The sequence below is a fragment of the Centroberyx affinis genome, unplaced genomic scaffold (genome assembly GCF_046629955.1).
Source record: "Centroberyx affinis isolate AG114_WGS23_722 - 3 ecotype Tasmania unplaced genomic scaffold, CSIRO-AGI_Caff_v1 ptg001483l_1, whole genome shotgun sequence".
NCBI lineage: Eukaryota > Metazoa > Chordata > Actinopteri > Beryciformes > Berycidae > Centroberyx > Centroberyx affinis.
In genome coordinates, this window is record NW_027279950.1 from 26,199 (window position 1) to 47,500 (window position 21,302).

Below are 21,302 nucleotides of genomic sequence, written 5' to 3' on the forward strand. Positions count from 1 at the left end.
CCTGTTTCCATACCTGCAATACCTTGCAACACACGTCCTACTTTTAGTCTTAGTTGCCATTTGAAACCTCTCTACCTATACTGTATGATCCCAGTATCACCACATTGCCGTCCAAAATCTGTTGTCAATCTCAGCATATGATTCATTGCTTTATACCCCCAATTCTGAAGTGTGTAAACAAAAATAAAGTAGTGCAGTGGCACAATGGTGGAGTGTGGTGCTCAAATGTGTCTATTTTTCATTTGTATTGAATAAAAAGACATAGAAAAATCATTTTTTGAGACCACCAGTTTAAATTGAATGTGCCACTGATTTGATGTGTCAAAGTAGTCACCTACTGTAATGTCCTTAAAAACCGAGGCCCAGATTCGCCAAAGGTTCACACAGGAAAGAGAACATGTTGTATCATCAGAAATGACCAAATCAGAATGCCATGCTATTCACTAACTGTGCACAATGAATGGAAAGCCAAAAAATAAAACAGTTTTTCATGGTAAAGCAGTTTTATGATCAGGCCCACATATTGTGAGGCCATGCAAATCAAGCTTGCACCTAATTCAGTAACATTGTGCAACTCCACCTCACCCAAATTATTGTAGATCTTTTCAAAAGTGGTGTAAATCAGAGTTTGGCCATTCATATTGGCTGCTATCATTGCTGCAAAATGCGAGCATCGTTGCTAGCAAGTCAGGCAAGCAAGAAAGAGGATATTCTGTCCTATAATCTCAAATCAAATCAGGAAACACTGCAAGTATAAAGGGTGCTATAGGGCGCAAGGGTAGCCTTGGTGGTTTAAAGCTGAAGCACACAACTGGTGATGAAGGGGGCTATTTACGTGTGCAGTGCTCTTTTCGAGGGCATGTTTGCGGCACAACTTGATTTGCATAAATGTCTTAGTGAATAAGACACAAACTCAAAACAACTGAGGGCTATATTTACTAAGAGCCGCGTTAATTACTACAGTGCAGAAAAACTTAACGGACACAGCTTTTTCCAGTTTGACGCCTGATTTATTACGACCACTTATGCAAATCAAGTCAGTCGCAATTTTCCAATTAGAATACCTGAGGCGCAGTCCCACACGCCGCAGCAACGCTCTCCAAGCAATAAACAGTGAGAGTGCAGACTGTGATATCTGTAGCTGCCACCGTCTGCTGGAACGAACCACAGGCCAGGAGATGAAGGGCTACCGCAAGCTTTGACATCGTTTTCTAATGCGTGGCCACGATTGAGTAAAGCATGTGCACAAGTTACTAAGGATATGAAAGATATGGGTAAAGTGTGGGCATGGTGCGGGTGAAGGATGTGAATGACATATGTAAAGCATGGTTTTGACCATGATATTTCAAGAGGCGAATCAAGTGTCTCTTGCTCAGTATGATTCTATGCCTGATGGCAAGTTACTCCAATATTTTGTGGTATTTCAGTCCAAGGTAAAAATACAAATAAATTGACTGCAATCTCTCAGTCTCCATCTGTACCATCAGAAAATGGTAGCAATGTTACTCACAAAACAGTTTTTAATGTTTTTTAAACCGTTGGCACGCTTTACATATAACATGCCCACATCTAAATCTTGCCCACACTTTAGTAACTTGTGCACAGGCTTTATTAAATTGTGGCCATGCTTTAATAACATTTCCCCATGTCACCTAGTGGTTTCCGTACATGACTCCTCATAGTCTGAGATTTCAGTGTGTTTTTTATTCCATCAAGCAGAGATAACATAACATGATATAGGGAAACTATAATTTCTTTTAATCTCATCTTCTGACATTTGAAAGTGAGTAATTTTCAAATGGAAAACATTCTTATTTATTTCTCATTATTCTCTTTCTTATTTTCTCTGTCTGTCTGTTGTGCCTTCGAACAAATAACAGCAGCCATGGCTTTCTCAGGGAGAGAAGTTAGGACTTGCTTCCTCTGGGCGTTAAATAACGTGTACAGTTATGCACGTTTTTTTTATTAAAGTGATCCATTTCAATAATCTCCTCTGCCATTTTTATAAAATACAAAATAAATACAAATTGCACTCGCAACACAATCTTAGTGAATCTGGGCCTGAGTGTTTTTTATCACTTCTTCATCTTCAGAACTGCTTGTTGCCCTTTTACCCCAGTATATCAATTCAGTTCATTTCAAATTCAATTCACAACTTTATTGATTTTCCCATAAAGAAAAACAAGTTTACTCTTACTGCCTACTTGGCTGTTTTTACTCCTGTGCAAGGTAAAAACCATAACTATTGGTTTATACTTATATAGATTGCACCAACATTTGAGAATATTGATAGATTAGCTTGTTTTCCCAAATCCTAGATGCTACTGAGCAGGCTCTTGTGCAGATATTCCATTGGCATTTTGCTAAACAATATGCATACTTTTTCATCAGTACTTTACTAAAACAGTTGCATAGGTTATCAGCATTCTACCAAACCATGTTCATAGCTAAGCACTCACATTGTCAGCATTCTACTAAAGTATGTCCAGTTTTTCAAAACTGTTATCATCAACAATGTGCATAGTTTTTGTAAGCATTCAACTTTTCTTCAAGGTCACTCAAGGAAACACTCTCGTTGCTACATGCACAAGCTTTTGTAAACATTCTACTACCATTTAGGTAAAACCTAACCTAACCCTGCCTAACCAGCTAAGGTTTTGATAAGCAGTTTAATAAACCATGTGCATAGCTTCTCATAGAGCGTGGTGTTGTGGAAGCCATAAATGTGTCTACATTTTCCCATTTTTTGATTCAGCACAGTCTTGCTCATTAGTTCTTACTGTCTCCCCAAACCCCACGTTTCCATTCATGTACCATTCCATATGCTTTCTTTGCATTAGTTTGAGTCCATTTGCTATAACTGGCTGTCTAGCTCTATTTGAACCATTCACTTTAATTGCCTCACTATCTGCTACTGCTTCAGCAGTAGCTTGCTCACTACTTTCTACTCCACCCCCCCATCCCCCCCCCCCCCCCCCCCATCCTTTGCCCTCTGTGTCCCTGTGCTGGGTTTTTCACTCACTGTAACTGCCTACCTACTAGTTGTCTCTGCTTCAGTGTTTTGCTCGCTGGTTATAATTGCCTCTTTAGCTGCCATTTTCTTAGCTTCATTCTCTCTTGCTCTCTCCCTTGCTCTTTCATTTTAAGCTGTGAAGCCATAACAATCTCCCTTGTTTGCTAGTTTGCTCCAGCGATAGTTTTCACACTGCTTTTTATGCCTCCTTTGCTCTTTGCCCTCATGGCTCATCTCTTTCTCTCACTCACTGGCTATTAGCCCTTGTTGTGCCAGTAGTACCTTGCACACTAACTTTTTACATTCTCCCGAGCTCTTTGCCCTCTGTTCCTCTATGGTTGCTATACCATCCTTGCCGTATGAATTGCCATATAATAGGATTCTATATACAGAGTTGCCATCTTCATGTCTTGAGTCTTCATGTCCCTTTATATCAATCTTGATCTTTTTTACTCTTCCCAGCTCCCAGCTAGCTTGCCCACAAGCTTTTACTGCCTTTCTTACTCTTTGCCTTCTTGGGTTTCTCTCTAACTCCCTTGCTAGCTATTAATGCCCTTTAGTCCAGCACAATCTTGCTCACTAGATTTTACTTTTTGCCTTTGCCTCTATGCTTGCTTGCTTACTATAACTGTCTCCCTATTTCTCTAGTGGCAGCAACTTACTGAGAGTGTTCATGAGCAGTAAGTCAGATTAGTGGACCCCCATGGATAGGGTAGCTTGGGTCTTTGTAACACTGCTGAACCTGCCAAGATCTTTTTTCATCTACCTCAATTTACCCTGATACTCCCCTCATACTTTTACCTAATTCCCATCTTTATCTCCTCTCCTTTCCTTTCCTTCTCACGTTTTATCACCCTCTCCCTCCCTTTTCCCTCTGTCATCCTTTCTCTTCCTCTCACTGTGCCTCTGATATGCTTTCTTCTCCATTACTCCTACCAGTCTCAGGCATTTTACGTCTTTCCCCATATTTCTCTCCTCTCCTCCTTCCTAATCTGTGAGCTTAACCCTCTTTTTTTCTTCCATCAGTCCTTCCTTGCTCCCTCCTCCTACCTCTTTTCTCTTCATTATTCCCTTGCTCTCTCACACATTTTCCCATTTTCTCTCTCTCTCCCTTACCTCTTCTTTCCCTGCTGTACACCCGCGTTCTACTTTCCCCTCCCCTATGCCTCCTATTTTTTCATGCTTCCTTTATCCTTTGCTCCCCATTCTGTCTCTTTCCTCTGCTGTCTCCCTCTATCTGTGCTCCTTTACAGTCCTATCAGTGCGGTGCAGCTATTTAAACCTCACACTTATTCTTCACATGGAACTGCTTTCAAAACACGAGAGAAAAGAGGGAATTGCAGAACGGACTGAGATAACTGGTAGAAGAGCAAAGTAACAATCTTACTAAGTTGATATTAAATCCAAAGTGAATCTACTCAGTAAATGACCTAGGCTTGTAAATAGCAGCAGATATTTTATGATTATCCCCTCCTGTATTTACTTGCTAAGTTATTTACTGTGTTGTGCTTTGAATTTAGTCATGAATCTGTGGCTCTGCTTTGGAGTCACTGTAATCTTGTGCAGTGCTTCGACTTAAGCTTCTTGAACTATTGTCAAAGCCGTGTCACAAGAGTAGAAGCGAAGAAGAAGTCTAGTAGACTTTAGCTTCTACTCTGGTGATATTGTGATGAGTATCAATGTCTTCCATGAAACCTATTGTGCTGTGCTGGGAGGCTTCTTTTTGTGTTTTGGGTTTAAATCCCAAATCATAATGTAAATGACGTGACAAATTTTGCATCACAGCTATAAGGATTTTTCCACATGGAATGCGCACACGCACACACACACATACACCCAAACACACACACACACACTCACACACACTCATATCACACACGCTTACGTTCTGCCTTTCCTTTCCACAGGTCTGGTGGTGAGAGAAGCCAGTATAGAAATTACACGGCAGCAGGTGGAGGAGCTGTTTGGTCCAGAAGATTACTGGTGTCAGTGTGTAGCCTGGAGCTCCGCTGGAACCACCAAGAGCCGCAAGGCGCACGTCCGCATCGCATGTGAGTACAAACAACACAACTGAGCATGCGTTCAAGGGATAAATGTGGGCAAACAAACACATACGCGTATACATAATATACAGTATATGAATGAACGGGTGAGTTCCTGCACGTATATTCATATTATGAGTATGCATGCTCAACATGCAAAGACACACAGCAGCAGCAACACAAACACATAGCAAACACACACACACACACACACACGCACACACACATACACAGACACTGTCAGCACCACCACCCTGCTGGGTCCAGTCCCATGAAGAGAGCTTTATGTGAAAGACAGCAGAGTTTAGAAGGAGAGAAAGGCTGACAGAGAGAAAGATGGAGGGCTTACAGGAGATAGACAGACGCTTCAGCATTGGCCTTTGGTGTATGGATTTCTACAACACTCATGCACGTACACACACATACACTTTTAAGCTTACGTGTGTACAAACACACACATTGACAGTCTGCTGAAAAACACAAAATCCACTCCTGCAGTGAGGAAATCTAGTGTAGGCTTTCAGTTGAACTTGCCTTCCCACATCATACAGCCTATTACCCAGTTTAACTTATTGAATTAATAAGATGTGTCATCCATTGTACATTATTTTGCAGTAGTTCTTACCTTCCAAAGAGCTAGTTTTGTATCTATTTGGCTATCTTTCAGTGTGAAAGGCACATAGTAGTCGTACAGTATCAACCAGAGAGAAAGACTCCTGTAGAAAAAACATTGTAGGGATAGAGCTTTCAACATTGAGTGATGCATGATGGGGGACTATAACCTTAGTCTACCATCAGTAGCTTCCTGTTATGGTCTGGTGAAGAATTTAATAAGACAACTGGGAGTCTGATTATAGGGTCACCCAAAGAGCACAGAACAGACCAGACCCAAAATCACCCTAGCAGACAATGTACCGTGTAACACTGCGTATACAGTGATCGAGTGGGATTGTGATACCCCAGCCATAGTTCGGGGAAACAGGCTGAATCCTATTTGAGCGATGGTGGCCCGACAGCTCTGCAGCAACTACGTAGCAAGGGAGTTCAGATGTGTGATAGAAATCACCTAAAACAAAGCCTTGTTTGTTCTTTCCACATAAGCCTCATATAACAGAATGGATTGTCCCTTCAAAGCCTCTTTCACCGGCCTGAGATTTGAACCCACAACAGTAGTTTTCCAAGCATCATTGCGCCGGTCAATTCAGCCATATAAGACAACTGGGACTTGTCTGAGTGCTCAGGTTATGGAAAGGTCAGCCAGAAAAGAACTAACGCAAAATAATCGACTCCGCCTCCCTAGTTTACCCATCTTACCTACAGTGTAGCTCTGGTTGAGTGAACTCTCAATGGGACAACTGGGGGCTCTGATAGAGTCTGTCCAAAATCCACATAGTACAAACCACAGACATCCACATATGAAATAGTGCTGTATGACTCTAGCAGACAGTATCACTCTAGCAGACATGCTCCGTGGCAGGCTCTTTTTCCCAGGTTGGTCTTATTGGCGTCGCTGAAGGAAATCCATCTTGGGGTCTCTCATTTTTGACTTCAGGTTATTTTATTTGGCCGTAAATATTTCTTGCCTCCTCACTTTTGCAGGGCTTTATTTATTTATTTATTTATGTTAGTTCCATCTTATATGTTTACAGTAAAAGAACATTAGAAGAGATGACATCATTTTTGTTTAGTTGAACAGACAGTGATTAAACAGAACAAATTGGTTGAAAGCTGTGAAAATGTAATTATGAAAACACAGGAGATGGAAATTACTGATGTGTACAGGTGAGATATCGAACCCCAAGGGGCTTATACAACATCACACCTCAAAACAAATAAAAGAACAAATCAACAACAAACTCGATAAAACCAAGATAACAAGCAAAAAAACAACAACTGGACTCCAAAACAGACTCTAAACGACAGCAGAACTCAGTTGGATCATTGATTGCAACTGGCCAGAGTTTTTGAGCTCAGTGTAATAGAGCTGAGCATCGTTCCTCTCTCTACATTGGCTCATTCAGAAGCTGTAGCGCTGTGTGAGGATGTTTGTCCGTCTGTCAGCAGAGGGTTAGTGACACAGTCAGAAATATCCCTCTAAGCTCCGCTAATAACATTCTCGGATGGAAAGGGCCCTCCTTGGGGTGCGATGAAAGCTGGGTAATGTGCTGTTTTTGGCTTGGATTAGGGGGGATGCACGCTGGGAGACAGATGCATACAAGTGTACGTACGCACTGATTGGGGACATACAGTGGCTGATGCACCAATGTAGACACCCACAGCCATAGGCGCCTGAGCAATGGAGCAAGTGGAGCAAATGCATCCCCATTATTCAATTAGGGGGAGCAAAGTTATGGTTTTGCTACCCCACTTTTTGTCTTTTTAAAAATAAACTTATCATCATACAGTCACCGCAATCAGGTGATTATACTTAAGCAGCCTATATCAATGATCATTTTACTATTTTCAGCAACTGACAAATACAAGTAATAAAAAAAATCACACATTTTTGGACCACCCTTTGAGTTGGTTCAGTCAAACCCGTCGCTGATCGTTTGCTGGAAGGTAGGTGCGCTCTCTCCAGCACCAAACAGGAAGCAGCAAACCGGGTGGTTACTTTGGTAACCGCCGAAAAAAGAGAATATACAGTATTTAAAAATTAAACTATTCTTTTCTATTCTATGACTGGCCTGTTGGAAAACAAAATATAGCCTATGTTTGGGACTCTGCAAGGGCAGCCCTGTATTCATAAGACAGCTGCCAATGTTCTCATTGCAGTCACTGAATCAAAGGCAAACTGACATTCAGTCTGTCCCATATATTTTCTATATCACCTTCTACACATATAGAGAATTTTATGCACGTAAGACTCCTGCTGGGAGTGGAAGGATGGATCCTGATGGAAGATGCCTGTGAGAGGGCTGGAAAGGCCAATAGATATCAAGGAGTCACACTGAGGGGAAAGATGATAGAAATGCTCTCTCTATTCTCTCCAGTCTTTTTTTCATCTTTGTGTTTCTCTGACTCCCCTGCAAATCTCTTTCTCTTTTCCACTGTGGTGTCTTTTTTTCTACTGACTTTGGCACTCTCTCTGTCCTTCACTTTCTCTCTCTATCTCTCTGTTACAACAGTGATTTTGCCCTTAACCAGATCTGATTACACTCAGCCCCCCTTGCGATAACCTTTTACTTCAAATCGACCCAACCTCCTGACCTGCCCTCCTTTCGGCTCCTATTTGTATCTACTGTTGTGATTAAAATGCTTCCTGGCAGCTAGAGCTTGCTGAGCAAAGTGTCTTTTCTACCGCACCGAGCAAGAGCAATTCAGCATTTCTCTCCTCCCATCTCCTCTTCCCACTCATTTTCTTATTTTCCCATTCATCGTCTCTTCCTCTTCTTGTTTTCTCTCATTTTGTCTATCATGCTCTATTGTTCTCTGTCTGTCTCTCTTTCTCATTCTCTCTCTCTCTCTCTGTCTGCCTCTCTCTCTCTTTTCCATTCTCTGGCATCTTCAGGCTGTTTTAATAACTGTAGAATTAACACTTTGAGGCAATAAGTAAATATGCAGTTTGTAGTTGGATAATGGCAATCAATGTCTAGGCTGTAAAAGTGCCTGGAAACACAAGCATGCCCATACACACACAATCAGACATATTAAATGTACAAGTGATTTGTTGGTCTTGTGGAGCAGGGCACTTAAAGTGTGAGTTATGGATGGTGCAGGCACCTTGATTCAATTGTTTATAAAGCAGGTGACACACATCACACACACACACACACACACACACACACACATAGACACACACACACTCACTTAGTCATGCACAGCGTTGCAGGCACGTAGACAGGAGCAGGGGCAGACACACTTACACCCGCATACACACAAATGATCATGCAGTGTCAGTCATGCTCTTTGGCCCTGCAGCAATCAGGTCAAGTCTTTCTCCTTCAATGGATTAGCAATATGTCAAGGTCACACACACACATACGCACACACAAGCGTGCATTCATGCTCTCTCTCTCTCTCTCTCACATACACACACGCACACACAAATTTCAGACGATGGCAATTTGTTCTGCCACCTTCCACTGAGACGTGTGTGTGCATAGCAATAAGGAGTCCAGACATTCAGGGACAGAGCAACGCAGGCAGCCACTTGTGTGTCAATTGGAAAATGTCTCAGTGTTTCTCAATTTCTTCTGCTTTGTTTTTGATGCAAAAGTCCAGCATTTCAGAAGTGATGTATGCTATTCTGATGATTAGAGACATTTACCAATACACAGGATCTGATTTAACTATCTCTTGCGCCATTTTTTGATGACCATGTATATAGAAATATAGCTTAGGTTAGGGAAATAGTGGTGGGTGTGAGCGGGTATGTCATTTGGGCTATCTAGTGGGCACCTTCCATCACAGATCAATCAGGCCCACAATGCCTCAACAAGGCTCAACATTAAGTTCTGGTGTCCCTGAGCCACGCCCCTCCACACCTCCTCTCAATACTGATTAGAACTACACTCATCTACACTAACTTTGGCTTATACCTATTTCACAACGTTACACCATAGACTGTAAAAAAAGGACTTAGTGAGTGTGACATCGCCCATTGGCTTCCGAAGGGCCGTTTTGAAGCCTGGAGATTGGGTTTACGGTCGCTGCCATGTTGACATTTTTTACAGCGAGTGAAGCCCAGGGTCGTCCACAGAGCCGCAGCTCCGCCTACTATTGGCCCGTAATTGCCGACCTGTCAATCACTAGGAAATGAACAATTATTTGGAAAATCGTCATAAGGACACGCATTAGAAGAACTAAGACCATAAACTCTTGTAGAAAAACTATATTGATTTTATTATTTTAGGGAGAACTTTGGCCCCATTGACTTGCATGGAGTTGGATTTGGAGCCAGCCTCTAGTGGACGTTAGAGGAATTGCAGCTGCCGCAACTTCCGTATTGGCTTCAAAATTCACCCGTGGTTTTGGCCGCTTGCGTTACACCCAGTCATTTCTAACCCCATAATCGGTCTCAACAGCAGCGGGTCAGCCCAACCCTTGTGGCATGAAATTACCTGCTCAGCAGTTTAATTAATACATGTGCAATGGGGACCAGTTATGAGCCAGAAAGTGTCCCTGCATCCCTGTAAACGCATCCTCGCTGCAGTCACTCTGTGTCTGTTTCCCATTCATAGTCAGCAGAGAAGCTCCAGTGCTTTTCTCTTGATGACATTGTCAGTTGACAGTCTTGTCTCTTTGGTTTCTAGCTTTCGAAGATACTTCATTTTGGTCACCAACATTAAGTAAACATTTTTACAATGAGCAGCTGGTGAAGATCTTTGGGTTTGTGTGTGTGTGTGTGTGTGTGTGTGCATGCACGTGCAGTATGTGCAAGTGTGTGTGGGGTTGTGTGAGTGTGTGAGTGTGGTTATGATGTCTCACCACTCCTGCAAGCCACCGAGCTTTTCCCCAGATGTCAAGCACTGCTCCAACCTACTCTGAAGTGTTGAAGTGGTAAGCCACAGTGTTGAATTGGTCTGCCAAATCTGAAGTCACTTTCTAAAGTCAAAGCCTAATAATAATATTACATGTCTTAAATGTATCAAACCACATACATATTTATTGTATGATTATATCATTAAGTTATTTAAAAAAAACATGGTTCTCTGTGAGCGATTTGGCTGTTATCAGACAAACCGTCTTAGATCTTTTCTGATCTTTTCTTGTTAGGCGACTTTACAGCACCGATGTTATCGTCAGAGATTTTGGCTCTTTCTTAAAGCCCTGTCTTTGCTAAAGCACTATTTTCTATCCACATTGCATCAAAAGGTTTTCCATATTGACATAACAAAAGCAATATATCAAACAACACGAATAGTAGGTGTTTTATAAAATAGTCTATAGGCATCAATGACATGCAGAGCTCGGTTTCTATTGCAACAAGGTTTTTGTTTTCTTTCAGTGGAATGTTTTTAACTTAAAAAATGTTGTTTTATTTCTACTGTTATAATTTTTACTCTTTTTTTTTTCCTCTTAATCTGTTTTCACTCAGGACCAAAATGAGAAACTTCTTCTAAACTGAGGATCTAAAGTGAGAGACTAGGGACCAAGCTCATTCAAAAATAGTTCTGCTTTTGTTTGCAGACCTACTGGAAGGCCCACAACTCATTTTAGGTCCAAATCTGACCAACTATCTAGAATAACTGTTAGGCTCCGCAGTACCGGGGCCATGTCAGCGGAAATAGTTGTTTACTTGTGCAAAACTTGACTGAAAGACCTTGTCTGATGTCTAGGACTGATCACAGGTTGTGAAGTGTTGAAATGACAGGGTGGAGAGTTCAGTGAATAGACCGGTAGAAGTGGAAAGAGACTCTCCAAAGTCACTTAGAAAAAATGACTCCCTATATAACCACAGAGAAAATGACTGTGACACTCAGGGTCACAGTCGATCTTCATTTCTTCAGCTTTTGATGCTTTGGAGCTTTTTAGGACAGGCATTCTAGGACGTTATGACTAATGATCTAATGATCAATGAAGCTCCCGGCCATACAGTATTACAGCACTAATACCAATATATGGTCTTATGATATATGGTCTTATGATATATCACAGTTGTAATGGGAAAATTTTCAGGTTCAACTAAAGGATTTTTTTTTTTTGAGGCAATGGGCATGATGGGCAGTGTTGCCTTCAGCAGGGATAGTTATTGGCAAATGTGACAAATATTGCAACAACAATGCCTGTGCATTGTTTACTGTGATTATGGGAATGGCGTTGATATGCAATTAGGAATTCAAGTGCCCACCCCACAACCATTGTATATACATTTGAGTATCTATAATTATTTGAGTCAGTCTCCTTCAATAACCTCTCACAACAACTAATGACTCAAGGAATACAAGCAGAAAGCAATACAATTTAAATACATCATTATGCCATACTTTCCTGCCACAGCAGGAACTGTTTTTTCAGTTTTAAATTGTTTACAATTTTACTGTTTTCTGTTTTACACCAATGTACTTTCCTTTCATTAGAAACCTGTCTATATTTAAAGTTTTTTTTTCCTTATGTTGTTTATAAGATATTACCTTAGCCTCTTGTGTGCTTTATCATTTATATCATTATGTTTTTTCCAAGCCAGAAGCCTGATCGTTTCCATTGCATACCGTCATGTAGGAAATTGGATGTCCAAATTATTCTCCCTGAGACTAAAGGAGAGTACTTTCCGTGCTATTTTCTTCCCAAGCATCTCAGTTTGCTCTTTATTGCCTGAGCAGTTCCACCAGGGGAAACCGTTATGATTTGGCATGGGTAGCATGCAGGCAGAGACACCCATTTTGGATAATTGCTCTGAAATGTGCTTATGTAGAGGTGCCTGAGGCAACAAACTAACCGCAAACATAATAACAGTTTTTGTTGAGCAGTGGAAGAAGTAGTTTTAGACAGAAAGGGAAGGAGGCGGAGTGAGAGGAGGAGGCGACAACAGTGAGCTGAGAGGGAGAAAGAGAAAGATGGAGGAGTTTATGCAAAGAAAAGGTCATTCTGAATAGATGCTTACACCGCCTTGTTACATTATTTATTTCAATTTAGCGTGGAATTCACACTGAAGAACACTTTGCAAATGTTCCAGGTGTACTTTTCAACCCCCCTTTTGTTCTAAAAAGTTATTTGGTGAATTTGTCTTTGTTTTTTGTTATATTTATGATGCTCGACAATAATGATGTGCAGTTTGGGAGTGAAGTGGGGTCATTTGAATTGTTATGACACAGCTGTCCCTCTTCTACTGTGCTCATATTTCCCTTGGGCACATATGCACACACACACACACACACACACACACCTTCCATTGACATGAGCACACACTCGGAACACAATGTCACATTCTCTCTCCCTCTCTAAAACACACACACACACACACACACACACACAAACACACACACACACTCTGGCTGCCAAACTGGCTAAATTGTCTCTGTCATAGTCCCCTAAGCTGAGCAGTGTGTGTGTGCGTGTGCGTGTGTGTGTGTGTGTGTTTTCTGTTCATCCCTCGAGCAGTTTGCTTTAATCTCCTTTAATTTCATTCTCAATCTTTATGGAAATCAACTCTCACAGCCAACTCCTCATTTCACCATCTCCCTTACTAATTAAGACCAGGAAATTGTTCCTAGAATTGGTTGGCATGAGAGAAGTGTGTCTCCTCCCTCAGTCACTTTCTCATTCTCTCTCTGTGTCTGCAATTGTGTTTTTTGCATTCACAGTTACGTGTGTGTCTGTTTGTCTGTCTGTCTGTGAGTGTCTATCTTCCTATCTCTGTTTGTGTGTGTATGTGTGTGTGTGCGTGAGCCTGCCCCGCTTGTTTGTCTCTCTATCTCCTGTCTGTGTGTTTTTCTGTCTGTGTCTGTATCTCTCTCCCTCTGTCTCTCTCTGTCTTTCTCTATCTCTCTCTGTATCTATCCATGTATGTGTGCCTCTCTGTGTTTGTGTGTGTGTATGTGTGGGTAGCCATGTGGTGGATTTAGGGCTAAAGCTTTGGGTGATTACTCCCATAATGAACCATCATGCTCTGTTCAGGCTGTCAGCCCCCACAGGGATTGACTGCATTATGAAGTTATCATTCAGCCTCGGCAATACTCAGTGTCCTCAAATCACTCTCATAAGCAATATAGCTTCACATACAGAATCTGATAATGAGTAGATTCATATTGAGCACAATTAAATCTTTTATCTAAACCATTTGGGAGGGGAAGTCGTTCTGGAGAATGTAATGTTTGGCGATCCGAAAGGCTTTGTCAGCGGTGCGTCTCCAGAAAACAGAAAGAATGACGATATTAAAAGCTTGGATCTCTAAGGTTATGCCTTTGGGAGAGAGTGATTCCTGTTCGCAATTTAACTAACTGTCCGAAATGAAAAGACTAGCATGTCGTAGCTGTGAGGTGAAAACCCTGTATCTCCAAAATGGCACCTTTTCAGGAACTAAGAAAAATAGCCTTGTTTTAGCTTGATCACAATGCATTTTTTTATTTATCTTGTGGATTTTCTTTTGGTTTGATTTTCTCAACCCTCTGAAGAGCATGTAGTCTTTCAACTGAAGTGAAAACATGATAATCACCAAAATTGGAGTTACGTGGTTTTCACAGGACAACAGTGATGTGTGAATTCTGTTTTATAGGCTGGATTCAAGATTTAAATGCTTTGGTAAACCAGACACATTTTGTCCTTCTCCTTGTCTTTTTGAATAAGATTGGTAGCTTGATAAAGGAGACGGCAATCAAAAGCAGATTGATGGCTGGGAGGTTTGATGGATTGCTAGTTGGATGGGAAAGAGCTAAGGTAGATAAATAGAGATGATATAAGTTAGACTCACTGACAAGTCAGAGCAAGTGCTTTTATTGGATGGTTTGATATACAGAGCTAGGTGGATATAAAAAAAGACTTTGACAGGTAAAGACCAAGCAGGTGGTTTTGGTATTAAGAGAAAGTATGGTGTTCTTGCTGTGTGCTGCCAACTTCTCCCTCCCTCCTCCTCTCCCTTTCTCCCTCTCATTTTTCAGCCCCCCATTCACTGTCCCAAATTCTATCTTCCCCTTCTCCTCCCCTCTCCCTCCTCTTTCTCACTGTCTCCTTGTCTCTCCTCTCTGCTTCACTCTGCCACCTTCTCTGTCTCAGTTAGCTACTGTAAGGAAACTTTACTGACGAAATACCCAGAGAGTGACTTTGAGTCAACAGGTTCAGCATTAAAAAACGGTCCATCTAATGTGTGTGTGTGTGTGTGTGTGTGTGTGTGTGTGTGTGTTTGTGTGTGTGTGCGAGCGTGTATACTGCAGTTGACGGATAAGGTGATTAAGAGTACACTTGGGAACTGGGAGAGTAAAAGGACACAGGGGCAACACACACACAGACACACACACACACACACACACACACACACTGCCCTCCTATGAGAGTCTCTGTATGTTTTAGAAAACTATAGAGGACAGAAGATAGAGGATACTCTGTCATTGCTGCAGCCACCCTTCAAAAACTCTACAAAGTGAAAAAGTTTTTTTTTTTAACTAATCTGTAAGATAGATCGAGTAGAAATGTCCCAAAGATGGAATCAGTAAAATACTGCTGCTATTGCTACTATGTCAACAGTGCATTAGCTTCTGGATATCACTTTGAAACACGCCAGACCATTAACTTACTAATGTTTAAATGATTTCCATATGCATCAAGGAACTGGCAGCCACCCCAGTCTACCAAGTCAGCAGCGTTCCTCACCAAACAGAGGCAGAAAAAACCTTGTGTCTGGTGTTTTGGACTCCAGTGGTTGCCACAACCAGTGACGTGTGTAAACAACCATGTTACATTTTGGTAGGACATGCATGCTGTTGCAACTACAGACACAGTGAAAACAAGTTAAACTAGGCATTGGCAAGCCTATGCAGCCTGTGGGGAACACTGTCTGTCAGGAACTGAAACATTTTAATTTCAATAGGATTAATTACTTATCCTTACCTACTGTGACAGCAGTGTCCAGTGGAATCCAATGGTAAACAGGGATGATATGCCAGTCTTTGCACTGCACTCATAAAACTCTGTCTGAGCGTTGATCAATTTGACACATCTCTGATTAAGAAGTGTTACTGTTTACAAATCCTATTACTAACACAGATGAGTTTGGATGAAATTTTGGAAATTGTGGAATTTTAAGTTTCACTTTCGTCTGTCTGATTGGGCTACCGGTCTGCATCACCAAATGACAGACATGATGTGATGCACACATTAGGTGCATAGAGAGCAATTTAGATCAATTTATATACATCGACCAACTTTTGATTTTGTGGCGAATGTGCCGATATTGTGGTGATGCACCACAGACGAGCCTAGTATGTATGGGAAAGTCACGCATGAGCGTTTCAAAAATGGGGAGTCAGTCAGTCAGTCAGTCAGTTAGGGACAAATACTATTATGCGAAGTGTATCTAAACATGGCAGTCTTTCAACTCAATCAACTGATCAATTCAACAACACCACATTGAATACATTTGATACATATAACTTGCAATACAATTTACGAAACACAGCTCGCAAGCCATAAAGAAGGTATTTTTCTCCACTCAGGAGCTGAGCTTTAGCTCTGTTATCTAAGAAACTTTTATGAAATACTATTTTAGATGCAACATATTCCATCTCAGCGAGTGTTTGCATAGATTACTGTGTTCCTAAGTCAGAAATAGCAGCAGCAGATACAGTGTGCTTCTTCAGGTGTGTAGTCAGTGTGAGGTAGCTGCACGATCCATCATCCCTACTTGGTCACACTAGTTAGTTTTATGACGTCTGCCACTAACTCAGCCAGTTGCAGCTCTATCACTCAAATCACTGTGTTTCTATATACAGAAATACACAGACACACACATGCATGGCCATACACATACACATGCACATGAGTACACAAAGTCATATGTGCACACACACTTACAGACATACACAGATGAATCCTCCAATTGAGTTTTGCTCACCACCCATCAAATGTGTGTTATTGTATGTATATCCACATCTGAGCTTATATTTACTTGTGTATTCAGGTGTGGGTGTGACAGAGAGTGAGTGCGTGTGTGGAGAGTTTGCGGTCAGTTTTCTTTTCTCTGCCTCCCAGTACTCTACAACTGCAGATTTAATCTTGCAGACACACTCCAAAGGTGTGATACAGAATTTGAATGGATAGAAAGGGCAGTTTACAGGTCATTCTATCCACACCTTATTGGTATTGGTGTATTTACCTCTGGTAGTTTGGAGAAATCCAAACCCTTGGGTTTATTTACACCCAGAAGATTGAAAAAAAAAAAAAAAAAAACTCTCTCCCCTTCACTCCCTGCATATGTTCTTTTTTAGAAATCCATCAGAACCTCTGATCAGCTCCATAAATAAAGTCACCTGCTAAGTCCCGCAACACTACCACCCCTCTCAGGTTCCAGTTTGTTTTATGGCCTTTTCTGTGGCATGCTAATTGTTTTAGCATCTGTTGAGCTCAGCTGCCAGTACAAGGATACATGTATATATATATGGATGGTTTTATAAGGAAGGGGGGTGAAAAAAGAGTGAATTAATAGATGGAATTAATAGAGATAGACAACGAGAAAGGTTGAGAGTGAAAGACAGAATGATATAGAACATTTCAGGAAAAAAAGGAAACAAAGATAGAGAGATTCAGGGTTTTATGTTCCCTTTACTGGCCTGTCTCTATCCTCCTCTCTTTCACGCTCCTCTCCTCTCCTATTCTTATCCAAATGGCTGGCTAATTGTCTTCAAGTCAGCTACTGCGGGCATGGATGGATCTCTTTTTTTTCCCCAAAATGAAAACAGCTGAACCATTCCCCTCGCTGAAATGTTCTGTGAAAGAAATAGCAGTGCATTCCTTCCTGCTTTGTAATGCTGTCGTTTATCACAGCATGTGGACCATTAGTGTGAATCATTTATTGTCTTTGGCCGGCTTGAGTTCTCAGATCTCTGGCAAGTCTATCCAGAGTGAGAGGAAGGTACAAATTTTGGGCACAGTGATTGAGAGACAAGCATGCAACAAAGCAATCTATGTTTAGTGTATGAACCAGCAGAAGCATTCTTACTGCTTGAACTAGTGGCTTCTGTGGTTGTGTGCGTGTGCGTGTGTGTGCACGTGTGTGTGTGTGTGTGTGTGTGCATTAGTTACCAGTTAAGAATATACAGCTAAGTGTTTTTCCTTGTTGTGTACGTTTCTGAACTGACAGGAGAGTGGGAGAAGCCAGTATATGCATGACTGAGTTTAACCACCAACTCCATAATTACTGTGTCATTGTCACCTCGGAAATGAGCGCTGAATCATGCGGACAGAGCCCAAAGCACACTTTAACACACAATGACAGGGCGCCGTCCCCAAAATGGCCTCCCTAAAGACAGAATCACAGGGTGTTCTCTCCAAAATGGCCACCCACACACCTCCGGTTTCCCTGGGATTTTTTCTCCTTTATATATTATTGTTGATGTCGTTGTCACAGTGTAATATTTTCCAGTGTCATCCTGCTCAGAAAGGGAACAAATTAATACCAATATTCACAAAGTTTGCTTATTTCCCCCGAGAATACACTTCTTTGTTGTTCTGATGACAGGATGAGGTGAGGCGTGTGTTGAAATATAGGAAGCATATAGGAATCAGTCAAACATATTGCACTTATCATATTCTCTTATTTATTACTTGTTCTCTCTTGTCTCGTTTTACACTTGTGGCTTTTCCATTTTGCCAATGATTACTTGACCAACTGTATTTATTAAAGAGGGATCTAACTTATGGAGGTCATCAAATGCAAAATCAAGCACAAAACCTCCAACTGCAAAACCTGCCAAAATTGCTAAATTTGTCATGCAGTGTGCGGTGCGCATAATAATCGGTCCGTTATAAATCATTTAACCTCCTGCCTGTCTTTGTCTCTCTTCCCCAGACCTGAAGAAGTCGTTTGAACAGGAACCCCTGGGAAAGGAAGTGTCTCTGGAGCAAGAAGTGCTGTTACAGTGTCGCCCTCCGGAGGGCATACCGGCTGCTGAGGTACGTTCAGCGCTATCGTTAACCTCTACCTGAGATGAATAAAAAGCAAGACGTGAGACAAAGAGGGAGAAGATTACTAAGAGAGAGTGAGGGAGTGACGGAGGCGACAGAAAAAGGAAAAGAATAAAGAAAGAGAATGCACAAACGTTAGTGTAAAAATGGAAATGATCAAGTGGAAATAACTTGAAAGCGCCACAGAATGCTCAGTTATTACAGATGTGACACTTTTTGAAATTGCCTGGAACTGTGAATGATAGACAGCAGCGCGGTGTGGTTTGATCGGCACACATTCTCTTCTGCAGTTTCCCCGCAGTTTCTGCAGTCAAATGCTGATTGAAGGGTGTGCTAAATGTAAATCTTTTGTTAAATGGCCAGTTTTAACCACTATTATGACTAAAGCAAGCAGACATCACAAGATTGAATAGTTCAAAACAAATGCATGTCACAAATAACATCCAAAACATCCAAAATGTTCAATTAGTAACTATGGAATTTTGACTTGTTAATTAATCATCTATGAATGTAATGTGATCAAAGTGACAAATTATGTTACCTCTGCTTTTTACAAACAAGGACAATAATGTGGAAAACGAAGCTTTAACAACTTGAAGGTTAGCATAATAGGATCCCACGCTTGTCTGCAGTAATGACGGGTATCTCTAAAATGTGTTTAGAAATATGGTTTTGTTCTGTGCAATAGCATTCTTGTTTAATTGTCATAAAGGGAGATCGGGGGAATAGCCTGAATCCTGTTTTGAGTGACAGTTGCTTGAAAGCTCTGCTGCAACAAGGTAACACCGATCCAAGGATCCAAAGTTTAAACTTAGACTTAAATGTCCCCAGAGAGCCAATTTGAGTTGCAGCACAAGTTACATGAAAAAACTCAGCGACTGCAGAGGTTTTTATTCCCGGCTCATGCAGTGTTGTCCCACCGTTCTCTTTGCTCGCTGTATTCACCTGTGCTTGTTGCAGAAAGTAATGAAGACAATTGGTGAAAGTGGATTGCCCACTCTCCTTCAAAAAGAAATAAGAAAACACTACTGCGTTCCTTTTCAATGTCAACACATGAATACCTGTCACTGAATACTTAAAGCTTGACTGTGCTGAATGCAGCTGTAGTTGAAGAAAAGAAAATTAATGACTGAGCACACTTGCTTGCTTTTTCATAACTCCTTCCAATTGCTCATATGAGCTGCCCAGTACAATCAGTCTTTTGGCCATTTGAGGAGCAGCTCTACTGGAGCAGTTGGGTGTTTAGTGCCTTGCTCAAGGACACTTTTGCAATGGTTGTCATTGGAGGGGAGAGTACCTCTTGCTGGCTTTGTCTCCTCAGATATTCCTTGCCATTCCAAGAGGAGATTTGAACCAGCAAACTCCCCCATATATAAATATACTGTATATCTATACATGAATATATACAATTTTGATAAACACTGTCATGCTTTAAATTTCACAACACGTTACCTCACTTTATGTAATGTAATGCTGTATGCCTCTGGTACAGTGTCATTACATTAACATTTTATTCACTCATCAAACGTAATACAGTAAACATCCACTTTGGAAGTGCCACACAATGTCACGTCCATTCCCAAAGGGCTTTAACTACAGCGAATAACATCATCTACAATTCAGATTGTTCTTTACCTTCTTGGTTTCATCTGGCTTTGTTCCCACCTGAATGGATAAAAAGACATAATTTAATTTTGTTGGTCACTGGGGAAGAGCAGCACAGCACTTTGTGAAGGCTGCGCTACCGGATAAGGAGACTGTGAATCAGGTTTCGCTCCTTAGGGCTTGATAGTCATTTTCAACTGTGCCTAAGTACACAGCTCCCCTGAGAGAGAGAGGGGGAGAGAAACTGAAGGAGAGAGATGGAAAGAGAGAGAAGGGGGAGGGTCTCAGACGGACCAGCATACAAAGAGATAAAGATGGGACAGAAAGAGAGAAAGAATGAGAGAAAGAAGAGATGGTACTGAATAATGAAATATTGTTCTGCTCTTCTCCCTCTCTCCCTCTGTCCCTGTCTCTCTCCCTGTCTCTCTCTCTCTCTCTCTCTCTCTCTCTCTCTCTCTCTCACACTTTCACACCAGAACGGATTGCCTGGCAGTTGTGTCTTTCGCTTCTTTTTTAGGAAATCTCTGATGCTTCTTCTGAGGGAAATCAAGCAAATAAATTGGTCGATTTGTGACTTCAGTTTAACAGGAAGAGCTTCAGAGACTTTGACACACACAAACACACACACACACACACACACACACACACACACACACACACAAAATACCCACATTTGGCATGAATGTGCTCTTTCTCTCTCATTGTCTCTGTTTCTCACACACACACACACAACGCACATCCAGCCATCTGGGAGACAAATCTCCACACTAATGTGTCATGACTACTGCTGCCTCATCAACTTTCTTACTGCAATTTTTTTTTATGACACCTGTTTGAATACACACATGCACACACACCAACACGTTCATGCACGCACACACAAATGCGTGCAGACACACCACAGGGGCATACACACACACACACACACACACAGAGAGACTTACGCAGAGCTATTTTCCCAGTGTGTTCAATTTGCTACCTTTTCCATTCCTTTCCCCTGTCATAATGGGATCTCAGGGCAAATGGATTGGTCTGTCTCCTCTGTCTGCTGAAGCTGATTAGAGGGATTTAGGTTTAAAACCTGC

General features: G+C 41.5%; 1 long non-coding RNA gene across 1 annotated transcript in view; it reads left to right on the top strand.

Annotated features, from left to right (window-relative positions):
* LOC139650325 (uncharacterized) overlaps nucleotides 1–18,602 on the top strand; it is a 34,723-nt gene extending 16,121 nt beyond the window's left edge. Inside the window, exons 2-3 of the long non-coding RNA XR_011695638.1 lie at nucleotides 4,921–5,064; nucleotides 18,497–18,602. This is a non-coding gene — a long non-coding RNA (uncharacterized lncRNA). The remainder of the gene's footprint in view (nucleotides 1–4,920; nucleotides 5,065–18,496) is intronic.
* The last annotated feature ends 2,700 nt before the right edge of the window (nucleotides 18,603–21,302 follow it).